A 12,520-nucleotide genomic window follows, 5' to 3' on the forward strand; every position below is an offset into this window, starting at 1 on the left:
GAAATACTCTGAGAGGTACATTGATGAAGGTCTAATCTGAGACCGAAACGTCAATATTGTATGTACTCTCTTTCAATTAAATCTCACCTTCATTTGACCACGTGTGTGCCAAGTCTATCCACAACATAAGTACGGTTTGGGCACCTACTTGTGCACCACAATTTATAGTAGTGCCTACGGCTATCTTCCCTGCATTTCCCTTGTCACCAGGTGAACAAGTCCTAAAGCATAAAAGGAAAATGCACAAACTTGAAGACCAGTGGGAAGCAGCACCATATACAATCTTACCATCAAACTTTGACAATACTAAAGTGTGTCTTATAAGCAAAGATGGAGGAGAAACTTTGACTGCGGTATTAAGAGATCACCTTAAAGTATGCACTGATAAACTGAGAGGCAAAGAAAAAGATCCAAGTACTACTCAACAAACGGTAGAAGAGGAAAAGAGAATCCATACTGTTCTTGGAGATTTTCCCCAGTCTTGGACTCAAGTACATCAAGCCATAGTGGTGCCTGTCTTGGCTTTTCCCCAGTTGGAAATACCAGAGGAAAATGTGACTCAAAACAATCCTGAACCAGAAGAGACTCTACATCAGCGGGCTCAAGCAACAGACGTCACACCAGCAGTGGAACCAGAGAATCCACCCTCTGCTACTGGTGAATCTGTCATGCCCACAGTGAGTAGAAATAGTCCCAGGAGGTCTAGTATACCTGTGTTACGTAGACTCACCAGACGTGTAGCCATAAGAGAGTGCACTACACCAGTGGTAGCGAGAATAGTGAATCCTGTCTGGTCACTATCAATCCCTGTACTGTGTAAGTCAATCTGTAGTACTAGAGGTCAAACACCAGCTCGTTACAGGGACTAAAATGTCAATAATTGCTGTTACCTGTTGTAAAAATGTTTGTTTATGCTTTTTACAGGTTTAAAAATGGACAATAGGGTAATGGACAGTGAGTTGCCCAAAAACATTAATTGTACATTGTTGGCACCCTCAAGGTGCACCCTGGTTCTGCCTACATTGCTGGCGTGGGTAGGACCTTGTTTCTTCAGACTTGAAGCTAAAACCGTCTGGCATGGCGACACCGGGTCTGGATATGCCTTGTAACCCACCCGGAACCTACGTTGGGAGTTTATGATGGGTCCCTCGCTCAGTACTGTTAATTATGGAAAAGGACACCCTGGTACAAAACCAGTTGTGTGATTGTAAATAAGTTTGCAACATTTAAGCCAAAAGTGCCTCCCGTTAGGGAAGAAAAAGTTATTCACCTGTTTAAATGTATTTCAAAATGTTTGCACCTTTTTTAACCTGTTGTTTATGTTTTCTTTTCCCAGACCAGGAGTACTGGATTTAATGTTGGGGGATTGTGGCACCCCAGGAATTCGGGTACCACAGTGGTGCTGACTTCCTCTCGGGGACGGTAGTGCCATGCCTTGAGACAAGTGGGATCCCTTTGGCAGGTAAATCTTACACACAACATATTGTAACTCCAGGCCAGAAGGGGGAGCTCAGAACCCTGTTTTGGGGGAACTTCCCTGGTTTCCATCCTAGTCTAGAGGAGGAGATAGTTCAGTCTGGAAGAGACAGTGAAGGGAGAGGAGTGATTAGGAGCTCAGGGAGGCTGCAATTAGGCCTCCTGTGAGCCAGAGCGCGGAAACCGGGCACCGGGGGCCCGAAGTTGTGGATAGCTGAAAGGTCAACAACAGAACTCGAGGGCATAGGACTATACGTAAATTGCCCATTCAATGCCTGAGGCACAGCAGCAGTTAGAGCGTGGAGTCACCGTGTCAGAGACCCCAAGAGAACAGCTCAATCTGCCCACCGTGCAGGCACTGTCCCAGGACAGGAGAGAGAAAGGAGTACTTTGCCAGCGAACTACAGGTAGCAAGGGACCAGAAAACCAGTGCATATAGGAAGGCTTCCAACCTGACCTGCCAAAGGAGATTACTACTTGTTTCCAGGCTGCCTGGACTCTTTCTATACCTGTTGCCGGTACCCTGGACTGAGGCCTGTCACCATCAGTAAACCAGGTAAAGACTGCAACCCCTTTGTCTTCCGTTATTTACCGGCAACCCACCATCCTGGCCATACACCTGGGAAGCCCTGGGGACCCCGCTTCACCTGTGGGAAGCGTCACCATCTTGCTGCAACAACATCACCCCAGAGGACCCCTTTAAGCAGCGTTGGTCCCTCTGACCGAGTACCACAGGTGGCATCATGAATAGACTTTATTACCAAAATCCCTTTAAAGACCTTTCCCCTTTAATTGAGTCCCAGGGCCACGGACTGGGTCGCAGCCACTGTGACATCCTCTTTAAGAATGGATCCGGTACCGAGTATCCCCATTGCCCTGGTGGGCAACTCAAATATTGGCGTCACAAACAGCATTTCGTGCCCTGGCATCGCCAGGTACTGTGTGCCAGAGACTGTGACAGTTTGCTTACAAACCGCCATTGCCTCGCCGCGTGGAGCACGAGGGAAGAAGGCATACGTTTGTGGGCAAAGCAATCCTAAAGAGCGTTAAGAGGAAGCTGGTGCTGCACTGCGAGAAAAGCCAGAAGTGAAGGCGCCGTGCAGCAACGCCACAAGTAAGGATGCCTTGATATGCCGTTACCGAGTATCCCCATTGCCCTGGTGGGCGACTCAAATGCAGCAGAGATGATGACATTTTGGGGAATTGTGCTGCATATGGGCATAATCTGAAAACCAGAGCTTGGGCAATACTGGAGTACTGATATTGTCTACAGTACAGATATTCTGTATGGCTATAACAAGCACACGATTTGAAAAGATCCAAAAATGATTGCATTATAGTGATAATGCACAGTGTCCTTCCACCAATATTCTGGTGGTCAAGTACAAGGATAAATAGGATGTCCTTATCTTCACCACCATACACCGTGACAACAGATCCCTTGTCACTGTTCGTGGTACCACAACACAAGTCCCAGATTGTATCCTGGATTATAATCGGTACATGGGTGATGCAGAACTCTCATATCAGGTCCTCAATCCCTAGAGTGCCATGCGAAAAGCCAAAGTATGGTACAAAAAATTGGCTGTGCACATTGTATAGATGACGTGATGCAGCCTGACAATCACAGTAATGCCGGTAGCCAAGATGGCTACGGCATTACCATGTATGGTGAGCAATCCCCGCATGTTTATTGGCTGGGAACTCGAGCATGGTGCTCCATCATCTGCGATACTCACTCCAGTAACAAGCTTGTCCGAGCTCCTGATGCCTGATCGAGTAGTGGAGGGTGCGCTCTCTCATCACTAGTATCTACATTATTGTGCTGGAGCAGAACTAGGAGAGATATAATCGCATTTTGTGAGAACTTCTTTGGGCTTCTGTCCTCACATCCTGCAGTTGTCTGAATGGATCTATTGTGGGCTTGGGAACCAGCTAAGCCGCATTCTGTCCTCAGCTGTTATGCAGTAGTGTAGCTACCAGGGGGCAGAGGGGTTGTCGCCCCAGGCCCCGTGCTCTGAGGTGGCCCACCTGGAGCTAGGCTACTGTAACTGTATTGAAGTGCACAGCGTGCCCATACAGTTACACTCTGTGGCAGTGCAGCTCTGCCATCAGGCCGCTATGGGGCCCTTGAGCAGACAGGGGGCCCGGTGCCAGCAGTGGGCCCCCCGCCCATCATCGCACGGTCAACTGTATAGGCTAGATTTTGATACAGGTAACCTCATTGATGAGAGAAGGAGCGTTATGCTCCCTCTCCCATTATCCCCTTCTCAGCTTCTGACATCACTAACGCCAACACTGACAGGGGGTCACGATGACATCAATACCTGGCGCCCGCTGTCCAGAGATGTGCAGGTGCTCAGAGCAGTGGAGGAACCAGGAAGAAAGGGGAGTATTGTTTAATTTTTTAATGGGGCTGAATTATGCTATAGAGGCTGTCTATTGGGGTGTATTATATAATGGGCTGCATTATACTATAGAGGCTGCCTATGGGGGGTGTTTTATATTAATGGCTGCGTTATACTATAGAGGCTGCCTATGGGGGTGCATTATATTAGAGGTTGCATTATACTATACACGCTGCCTATGGGGGTGCCATTATATAAGGGTCTGCATTATGCTATAAAGGCTGCCTATGGGGGTGCATTATATTAAAGGTTGCATTATGCTATACAGGCTGCCTATAGGGGTGCATTATATTAAGGGCTGCATTATGCTATAGAGGCTGCATATGCGGGTGTATTACATTAAGGGCTGCATTATACTATAGAGGCTGCCTATGGGGGTGCACATTATATTAGAGGCTGAATTATGCTATAGCGGCTGCCTATGGGGGTGCATTATATTAGGGGCTGCATTATGCTATAGAGTCTAACTATGGGGGTGCATTATATTAGGGGCTAAATTATGCTATAGAAGCTGCCTATGGGGGTGCATTATATTAGGGGCTGAATTATACTATAGAGGCTGCCTATGAGGGTGCATTGTATTAGGGCTGCATTATGCTACAGAGGCTGCCTATGGGGGTGCATTATATTAGGGGCTGCATTATGCTATAGAGGCTGCCTATGGGGTGCATTATATTAATGGCTGCATTATGCTATAGAGGCTGCCTATGGGAGTGCATTATATTAACCCCTTCATGACCCAGCCTATTTTGGCCTTAATGACCTTGCCGTTTTTTGCAATTCTGACCAGTGTCCCTTTATGAGGTAATAACTCAGGAACGCTTCAACGGATCCTAGCGATTCTGAGATTGTTTTTTCGTGACATATTGGGCTTCATGTTAGTGGTAAATTTAGGTCGATAATTTCTGAGTTTATTTGTGAAAAAAACGGAAATTTGGCAAAAATTTTGAAAATTTCGCAATATTCACATTTTGAATTTTTATTCTGTTAAACCAGAGAGTTATGTGACACAAAATAGTTAATAAATAACATTTCCCACATGTCTACTTTACATCAGCACAATTTTGGAAACAAATTATTTTTTTGCTAGGAAGTTATAAGGGTTAAAATTTGACCAGTGATTTCTCATTTTTACAACAAAATTTACAAAACCATTTTTTTTTTAGGGACCACATCACATTTGAAGTCAGTTTGAGGGTTCTATATGGCTGAAAATACCCAAAAGTGACACCATTCTAAAAACTGCACCCCTCAAGGTGCTCAAAACCACATTCAAGAAGATTATTAACCCTTCAGGTGTTTCACAGCAGCAGAAGCAACATGGAAGTAAAAAATGAACATTTAACTTTTTAGTCACAAAAATGATCTTTTAGCGAAAATTTTTTTATTTTCCCAAGGGCAAAAAGGAGAAACTGGACCACGAACGTTGTTGTCCAATTTGTCCTGAGTACGCTGATACCTCATATGTGGGGGTAAACCACTGTTTGGGCGCACGGCAGGGCTCGGAAGGGAAGGAGCGCCATTTGACTTTTTCAATGAAAAATTGGCTCCAATCTTTAGCGGACACCATGTCGCGTTTGGAGAGCCCCCGTGTGCCTAAACATTGGAGCTCCCCCACAAGTGACCCCATTTTGGAAACTAGACCCCCCAAGGAACTTATCTAGAAGCATAGTGAGCACTTTAAACCCCCAGGTGCTTCACAAATTGATCCGTAAAAATGAAACAGTACTTTGTTTTCACAAAAAAATTATTTTAGCCTCAGTTTTTTCATTTTCACATGGACAACAGGATAAAATGGATCCTAAAATTTGTTGGACAATTTCTCCTGAGTACACCGATACCTCACATGTGGGGGTAAACCACTGTTTGGGCACATGGTAAGGCTCGGAAGGGAAGGAGCGCCATTTGACTTTTTGAATGAAAAATTATCTCCATCGCTAGCAGACACCATGTCACGTTTGGAGAGCCCCTGCGTGCCTAAACATTGGAGCTCCCCCACAAGTGACCCCATTTTGGAAACTAGACCCCCCAAGGAACTTATCTAGAAGCATAGTGAGCACTTTAAACCCCCAGGTGCTTCACAAATTGATCCGTAAAAATGAAAAAGTACTTTTTTTTTTTTCACACAATTTCTTTTAGCCTTAATTTTTTAATTTTCACATGGGCAACAGGATAAAATGAATCCTAAAATTTGTTGGGCAATTTCTCCTGAGTATGCCGATACCTCATATGTGGGGGTAAACCACTGTTTGGGTGCACGGCAAGGCTCGGAAGGGGAGGCGTGCCATTTGACTTTTTGAATGGAAAATTAGCTCCAATCATTAGCGGACACCATGTCGCGTTTGGAGAGCCCCTGTGTGCCTAAACATTGGAGCTCCCGCACAAGTGACCCCATTTTGGAAACTAGACCCCCCAAGGAACTTATCTAGAAGCATAGTGAGCACTTTGAACCCCCAAGTGCTTCACAGAAGTTTATAACGCAGAGCCATGAAAATAAAAAATAATTTTTCTTTTCTCAAAAATGATTTTTTAGCCCACAATTTTTTATTTTCCCAAGGGTAACAGGAGAAATTGGACCCCAAAAGTTGTTGTCCAGTTTCTCCTGAGTACGCTGATACCCCATATGTGGGGGTAAACCACTGTTTTGGCACACGTTGGGGTTTGGAAGGGAAGTAGTGACGTTTTGAAATGCAGACTTTGATGGAATGCTCTGCGGGCGTCAGGTTGCGTTTGCAGAGCCCCTGATGTGCCTAAACAGTAGGAACTCCCCACAAGTGACTCCATTTTGGAAACTAGACCCCCAAGGGAACTTATCTAGATGTGTGGTGAGCACTTTGAACCCCCAAGTGCTTCACAGAAGTTTATAACGCAGAGCCGTGAAAATAATAAATGTGTTTCCTTTCCTCAAAAATATTTTTTTAGCCCAGAATTTTTTATTTTTGCAAGGGTAACAGGAGAAATTTGACCCCAAAAGTTGTTGTCCAGTTTCTCCTGAGTACGCTGATACCCCATATGTGGGGGTAAACCACTGTTTGGGCACATGCCGGGGCTCGGAAGGGAAGTAGTGACGTTTTGGAATGCAGACTTTGATGGAATGGTCTGCGGGCATCATGTTACGTTTGCAGAGCCTCTGATATGCCTAAACAGTAGAAACCCCCCACAAGTGACCCCATTTTGGAAACTAGACCCCCCAAGGAACTTATCTAGATGTGTGGTGAGCACGTTCAACCCCCAAGAGCTTCACAGAAGTTTACAACGCTGGGCCGTGAAAATAAAAAATCATTTTTCTTTCCTCAAAAAAGATGTTTTAGCAAGCAATTTTTTATTTTCACAAGGGTAACAGGAGAAATTGGGCCCCAATATTTGTTGCCCAGTTTGTTGTGAGTGTGCTGGTACCCCATATGTGGGGGTAAACCACTGTTTGGGCGCACGTCGGGGCTTGGAAGGGAGGGAGCACCATTTGACTTTTTGAACGCAAGATTGGCTGGAATCAATGGTGGTGCCATGTTGCGTTTGGAGACCCCTGATGTGCCTAAACAGTGGAAACCCCTCAATTCTAACTTCAACACTAACCCCAACACACCCCTAATCCTAATCCCAACTGTAGCCATAACCCTAATCACAACCCTAACCCCAACACACCCCTAACCACAACCCTAACCCCAACACACCCGTAACCCTAATTCCAACCCTAACCCTAATCCCAACCCTAACCACAACTGTAACCCCAACACACCCCTAACCCTATCTGTAACCCTAACCACAAGCCTAATCTTAACCCTATTTCCAACCCTAGCCCTAATTCCAACCCTAACTCTAATTCCAACCCTAACCCTAAGGCTATGTGCCCACGTTGCGGATTCGTGTGAGATTTTTCCGCACGATTTTTGAAAAATCTGCAGGTAAAAGGCACTGCGTTTTACCTGCGGATTTACAGCAGATTTCCAGTGTTTTTTTGTGCGGATTTCACCTGCGGATTCCTATTGAGGAACAGGTGTAAAACGCTGCGGAATCCTCACAAAGAATTGACATGCTGCGGAAAATACAACGCAGCGTTTCTGCACGGAATTTTCCGCACCATGGGCACAGCGGATTTGGTTTTCCATAGGTGTACATGGTACTGTAAACCTGATGGAAAACTGCTACGAATTCGCAGCGGCCAATCCGCTGCGGATCCGCGGCCAAATCCGCACTGTGTGCACATGCCATAACCCTAACCCTACCCCTAACCCTACCCCTAGTTCTAACCCTAGTTCTAACCCTAACCCTAGTGGAAAAAAAAAAAAATATATTTTCTTTATTTTATTATTGTCCCTACCTATGGGGGTGATAAAGGGGGGGGGTTATTTATTATTTTTTTATTTTGATTGCTGTGATAGAACCTACCACAGCGATCAAAATGTACTTTGTAATGAATCTGCCGGCCGGCAGATTCGGCGGGCGCACTGCGCATGCGCCCGCCATTTTGGAAGATGGCGGCGCCCAGGGAGAAGACGGACCGACTTCGGGAGGCTCGGTAAGTATGAGGGGGTGGTGGGGGGGTGGATCGGAGCACAGGGGGGGGGAGCGGAGGACGGGGGGAGCGGACAGGAGCACGGGGGAGCGGACAGGGGGACGGAGGGGGGTACCGGACAGAACGGAGGACTGGGGAGGAGATCGGGGGCGGGGGGGGGGGGCTGAACATGATTGCAGCATCGGCCATGGCTGGATTGCAATATTTCACCATTTTCATAGGTGAAATATTGCAAATTGCTCTAATTGGCTGTTGCACTTTCAACAGCCAATCAGAGCGATCGTAGCCACGTGGGGGCAAAGCCACCCCCCCTGGGCTGAAGTACAACTCCCCCTGTCCCTGCAGATCGGGTGAAATAGGAGTTAACCCTTTCACCCGATCTGCAGGGACGTGATCATTCCATGACGCCACATAGGCGTCATGGGTCGGATTGGCACCGACTTTCATGACGCCTACGTGGCGTCAAAGGTCGGGAAGGGGTTAAGGGCTGCATTATGCTATATAGCCTGCCTAGGGGGTGCATTATATTAAAGATTACATTATGTTATAGAGACTGCCTATGAGGGTGCATTATATTAAGGGCTGCATTACACTATGGAGGCTGCCTATGGGGGTGCATTATGCTATAGAGGCTGCCTGTTGGGGTGCATTACATTAAGGGCTGCATTATACTATAAAGGCTACCTATGAGAGTTGTGAGGCAGTGACCCCTGTTACAGCTAGGGGACACTGTTTGTGCTCTCCAGAATGTACACGGAGTCGTAGTGAGGCCATGAGGGCATATGGCAAACACAGGTGTAGCTATGATTAGAATTGCGAAGCAGTGACTGATTAAAAGCCCTGTAGTATAGAGGAAGGTGTGTCAGTGTTGGTCTTGGAAGCAGACAGAGCAGAAGAAGAACTAAAGGGATTGACACCCTGCGTCTCGGGCTTTGTTTATCCTGCTGCGATCCGGAGGATACAGTGTGGTGTGTACTGCATGAGTAAAGAGACTTGGTCCCGGTGTGCGGCCGCCCAGGCAAAATGGACAAAGGGAAGTCCGGCCTGTTTAGGGACTGCAAACATAAAAGCGTGTACTATTTATTCTTATTGACTGTGTGAAGAAACACATTAAAGGAACATTTTGTTTGAACTTGCTTGGCTCACTGTCATTTTCACTGCATACGGTGATACCGCTGCATCACAGAGTGTATTATATTAAGGGCTGCATTATACTATAGAGGCTGCCTATGGGGGTGCATTATATTAAGGGCTGCATTATGCTATAGAAGCTGCCTATGGGGGTACATTATATTAGGGGCTGAATTATACTATAGAGGCTGTATATGGGGGTGCATTATATTAGGGGTTGAATTATGCTATAGAGGATAACTATGGGGGTCTGCATTATACTATAAAGGCTGCCTATGGGCTGCTTTATATTAAAGGCTGCATTATGCTATAGAGGCTGCCCATTGGGGTGCATTATATTAGGGGCTGAATTATGCTATAGAGGCTGCCTATAGGGGGTACTTTATATTTAGGGGCTGCATTAAGCTATAGAAGCTGCCTATGGGGGTGCATTATATTAAAGGTTGCATTATACCATAGAGGCTGCCTATGGGGGTGCTTTATATTAGGGGCTGCCTTATGCTATAGAGGCTCCCTATGGGGTGCATTATATTAAAGGTTGCATTATACTAGAGGCTGCCTATCGGGGTGCATTATATTAAGGGCTGCATTATACTATTGGAGCTGCCTATGTGGGTGCATTGTATTAGGGGCCGAATTATCTTACAGAGGCTGATTATGGGGGTGCACTATACTAGGGGCTGAATTATACTATAGAGGCTGTGTATGGGGATGCATTATATTAGGGGCTGCATTATGCTATAGAGGCTGCCTATGGGGGTGCATTATATTAGGGGCTGAATTATGCTATATTAGCTGCCTATTGGATTGCTTTATATAAGGGGCTGAATTATGCTATAGAGGCTGCGTATGGGGGTGCATTAGGGGATGCATTATGCTATAGAAGCTGCCTATGGGGGTGCATTATATTAGGGGCTGCAATATGCTATCGAGGCTGCCTATGGGGGTGTATTATATTTGGGACTGCAATATACTATAGAGGCGTCCTATGGGGGTGCATTATATTAAAGGGAACCTGTCACCAGGTTAGGCTGATAAGAGATACGGCCATCACCTTTCAGGGCTTATCTGTTGTGAATTCTGTTCTTGGGTTCCCTCCGGTGGTTGTTGGTGGTAGTGCAGTTGTCTCTGGGTTATAGCCCAGGGCAGGTGTTTCTGCTGATTGCAGCTCTACTAGGTATTTAGGTGTGCAGGATCCATTAGTCCTTGCCAGTTGTCCATTGTTCTTGGAGGGATTTCATCTCTTTCTGGTTCCTCATGCCCTGCTGTCAATTCAGCTAAGATAAGTGTCTGGTTTTTGTCTCTGCAGCACACATGCTGTATGTTTTACAATTCAGTGCAATTCATTGTGTTTTTGTCCAGCTTAGACTTTGTTTGGATTTTTCAGTCATGCTGGATTCTCAGGAGATGCAGATATACATTCTATGTCTTTAGTTAGATGTAGAATATTTGTATTATCTGCTGTGGATATTTTTAGGGTTTTAATACTGACCGCTTAGAATTCTGTCCTATCCTTTTCTATTTAGCTAGAAGTGCCTCTTTTGCTAAATCCTGTTTTCTGCCTGCGTGTGTCTTTCCTCTTATACTCACAGTCAATATTTGTGGGGGGCTGCCTATCCTTTGGGGTTCTGCTCTGAGGCAAGATAGAATTCCCATTTCCATCTATAGGGGTATTTAGTCCTCCGGCTGTGTCGAGGTGTCTAGGACGTGTTAGGTACACCCCACGGCTACTTCTAGTTGCGGTGTAAGTTTAGGGTTTGCGGTCAGTACAGGTACCACCTACTCCAGAGAAAGTCTCATGCGGCTCCAAGGTCACCGGATCATAACACTTATCTAGAGCATTCTATAATGTTGTATATCTTCCCCCAACCCGACATGTAAGAGAAGAAAAATAACTTATTATACTCACCTGCGGGGTGGTCTGGTCCGAGGGGTGTCGCTCTTCTTGGTCTGGTGCCTCCCATCTTCTTATGATCACCGTCCTCCTGCTTGCTTCATGTGAATGATGCGTCACTGCATCATCCACACAGGCTCTCCGGGAGCGCACTCCTGCCCATGCGTACTTATCTGCCCTGTTGAGGGCACAGCAAAGTACTGCAGTGCGCAGATGCCGGGGCTCTTTGACCTGCGACTTCCCTCAGACTGGACCGCCCCGCAGGTGATTATAATAATAGGTCTTTTTCTTCTCTTACATGTCGGGTTGAGAAAGCGGCGTGTTCAAGCCGCGAAACGTGCGTCGGGGCGTTTGTTTTTCCGGTGGGACCCCTGTTGTGTATCCGCTTTTTGGGCTCCCCTGGTGGTTGCTGGTGGTACTGGTGACTTGTTTGCACTTTGCTTCTTCTGTTCACCTGCTTCCATCAGTGTTTGGGAGTTTCCTATTTAGCCTTGCTCTCCAGTCATTTCCTTGCCGGTCATCATTGTAACCAGAGCCTTCGGTTGCATGTTCCTGCTACTAGTCTGCTGATCAGCTAAGTGGACTTTGTCCCTTTGTTTTGTACCTTTTGTCCAGTTTGCAGTTTTTGTAATTCTCTGTAGCTGGAAGCTCTTGCGGGCTGAAATTGCCACTCCTGTGTCATGAGTTGACACAGGAGTCTTAAAGTAATTTCAGGATGGTTTTTGAAAGGGTTTTCAGTTGACCGTGAAGTCCTCTTTTGTATCCTTCTGCTATCTAGTAAGTGGACCTCTCTTTGCTAAATCTACTTTCATACTGTGTATGTCTTTTCCTCTTAATTCACCGTTATTACATGTGGGGGGCTGCTATCATCTTTTGGGGTATTTCCCTAGAGGTAAGCCAGGTCTGTTTCTTCCTCTACCAGGCGTAGTTAGTCCTCCGGCTGGCGCGTGGCATATAGGAAGCCGTAGGTATGCTCCCTGGCTACTGTTAGTTGTGTGGTAGATTTAGCTCACGGTCAACTCGAGTTTCCATCACCCGAGAGCTGTCTCGAGATGTATGTCTGTGTTAAGCTGGGGATGTCGGGGGGCTCATGGGGAC

At 46.3% G+C, this 12,520-nt stretch overlaps 2 protein-coding genes across 2 annotated transcripts in view; one reads left to right on the forward strand and one right to left on the reverse strand.

Moving 5' to 3' along the window:
* Positions 1 to 12,520, forward strand: part of LOC143767640 (uncharacterized) — a 430,474-nt gene that overhangs the window by 85,183 nt on the left and 332,771 nt on the right. The window lies entirely within an intron of this gene.
* LOC143767065 (uncharacterized) overlaps positions 1 to 12,520 on the reverse strand; it is a 40,453-nt gene that overhangs the window by 21,655 nt on the left and 6,278 nt on the right. The window lies entirely within an intron of this gene.

This window comes from Ranitomeya variabilis, chromosome 4, assembly GCF_051348905.1.
Source record: "Ranitomeya variabilis isolate aRanVar5 chromosome 4, aRanVar5.hap1, whole genome shotgun sequence".
Classification (NCBI taxonomy): Eukaryota; Metazoa; Chordata; class Amphibia; order Anura; family Dendrobatidae; genus Ranitomeya; species Ranitomeya variabilis.